This window comes from Lactuca virosa, chromosome 5 (genome assembly GCF_052849685.1).
Source record: "Lactuca virosa cultivar CGN04683 chromosome 5, Lactuca_virosa_CGN04683_v6, whole genome shotgun sequence".
Taxonomy (NCBI): Eukaryota; Viridiplantae; Streptophyta; class Magnoliopsida; order Asterales; family Asteraceae; genus Lactuca; species Lactuca virosa.
In genome coordinates this window covers 251,622,191-251,624,443 of record NC_136430.1, presented here as the reverse complement: position 1 = coordinate 251,624,443, position 2,253 = coordinate 251,622,191, and the positions used below count along the sequence as shown (strand labels likewise).

General features: G+C 38.8%; 1 non-coding gene across 1 annotated transcript; it reads left to right on the top strand.

The window, feature by feature from the left end:
• The first annotated feature begins 1,882 nt into the window (after positions 1-1,882).
• Positions 1,883-1,989, top strand: LOC145118061 (small nucleolar RNA R71). Its single transcript, XR_013713045.1, has one exon. It is a non-coding gene; the product is annotated as a small nucleolar RNA R71 (small nucleolar RNA).
• Positions 1,990-2,253: the final 264 nt, after the last annotated feature.

Sequence of the window (2,253 nt, the reverse complement as noted above, 5' to 3'; positions counted from 1 at the left end):
TACCTCCTTATCTTCAACATCCTCCTTATCCAAAGTTGGTTGTATCAAGTCTTGTGTGGCTTCTTCTTCTTCATCACTTGACACTAAACTTTATTCACTTTCATCACTAACTAGAGAACTTGGAGTTTTATAGGCAAAGACTTCAAAAACCATTGGAATTGAAGCTCTAGGTTTAGTTCGCTTGACTTGTTCTATTATTTGAATTTCTTCTTCCATCAATTTGTCCAACTCTTCAAGCTCGTTTTGTTCATGCATGAAAAATACTTCAATTTGAGCATAGTCTTTCTTGAATCTTTCTTCCACTCTAAAAGTCATTTCTTCATTCCCCACTCGTAATGTAAGTTTAGATTCACGAATATCAACCAAGGCTTGTGCGGTATTGAGTAAAGGACGTCCAAGGATAATTGGGACAATTCTATCCTCCTTCGTATCAAGTACCACAAAGTCTATTGGAAAAATAAATTTTCCAATTTTTACCAAAATGTTCTCAACTATGCCTCGAGGATGAGTCATTGAACGATTAGCCATATGAATCGTCATTCTAGTAGCCTTCAATTTTGGAAGGTTGAGATTTTGATAAAATGAACATGGCATCAAATTTATACTCGCTCCAAAATCGGCTAAAACATATGTCTTCATGTTATTTCCGAATTCACATGGAAGTGTAAGGCGTCCAGGATCTCCCATCTTTTTTGGTATTTCTCCCATAATAACCATGGAACTTTTCTCACAAAGTACTACCTTGGAGGTCTTCTCCAATTGTTGGCGGGTGTAAAGTAAGTCTTGAAGAAATTTGGCATATTCGGGTACTTGTGCCAAGGATTCAATAAAAGGAGTATTGATAGGCATACCCTTAACTTGCTTCATGAATTTGATATGCTCTTTCTCCTGTGGATGAACTTTAGCTCGAGAAGGAAATGGTAAAGGAGGTTGATAAGCTCAAACATCAACAAAATTTTCCTGCCCAGACGGGGCCCACGTCGTGAGGATTGAAACCTCACATCGTGAGGTTGGTAATTCAACAACTATTTTATCTTCGACTTTTATCTGCCTTGGCTATGATTCGGGTTGCTTTGTCTCTTCTTCCAAGGATTCTAGGAACTCATAAATGGTGTCTTCTTCAGTAGTGATGGCAATGACATGTGGTTGCGGTTTCTTATCGGGAATTGGTGGAGGTAACCGCTCGTTAACCAACGTAGTTAATTGCCCAAGTTGAGCTTCAATGTTTTTGATTGACGCTTGATGATTTCTAAGTAAAGCTTGCTGATCTTTTATTAGAGTTAGTTGATCTCTCATTGCTGCATCAGTTTCATCATGCCTCTTTTCTGACGCGACTGCAAAGCGGGCGAGCATTGTTTCAAAATCCGTTTTCTTTTTGGGTGTCGGTTCTTCTTTTTAATAAAATCCTATTGTCTTTTTCTTGTACTTCTCTTCTTTTTGCTTTCTGTACTCATCGTAAGGCAACCATTCCTTCTTTGGTTTCCTCCAGTCTTCATCATATTGGTCTCCACTTGAGTAGAAGACTTGAGCTTTTCTATTCCCATTATCATCAAGATGGTAGTCTTTCGTCAAATGTGGGCTGTTGCAATTCTCACACCGCACACGTATCGCATGTATGGATTAGTCCATCTTGGTCATTCTTCTATCCATGTTACTCAACATTGTCATTACCGTTTCCATATCTTCTGATGCACCATTCCCGATTCCCCTTGTTCCATCATTACGAGGGTTGTGATATTCCTGTGAATGCTTCGAAAATTCTTCGATTAATTATTTTATCTCAACGGGATTCTTCTTAGTTAAAGGTCCTTGTGAATCAAGGAGTTGTCGTGTCGTGATATTCACCCCATCATAGAAGATTGAAACCTGTTGTTGCTCGTTTAAATCATTTTGGGGACAATTTATGATTAACTCTTTGTATTTCTCCCAAGCTTCGTATAAGGACTCCCCCATTTGTTGCTCAAAGTTTTCTATGGCCTTCTTGAGTTTAGAAACTTTAGATGGTGGGCAAAATTGTTGGAGGAATTCTTCACGTATTTGTACCCAAGTGGTGATTGTACCTGGTGAAAGTGCCTTCAACCAGTCTTTAGTTGCTCCCTTAAAAGTAACCGGAAGAATTCGTAACAAGACAGACTCTCGAAGAACATTAGGAATGTTGAAATAGTCGGCTATGTCGTTGACTTCATCGAGGTGCTTGTATGCATCTTCATGGTCTTTTCTAGAAAATGGAATATCCTTTAGCGAGGTAAGGAT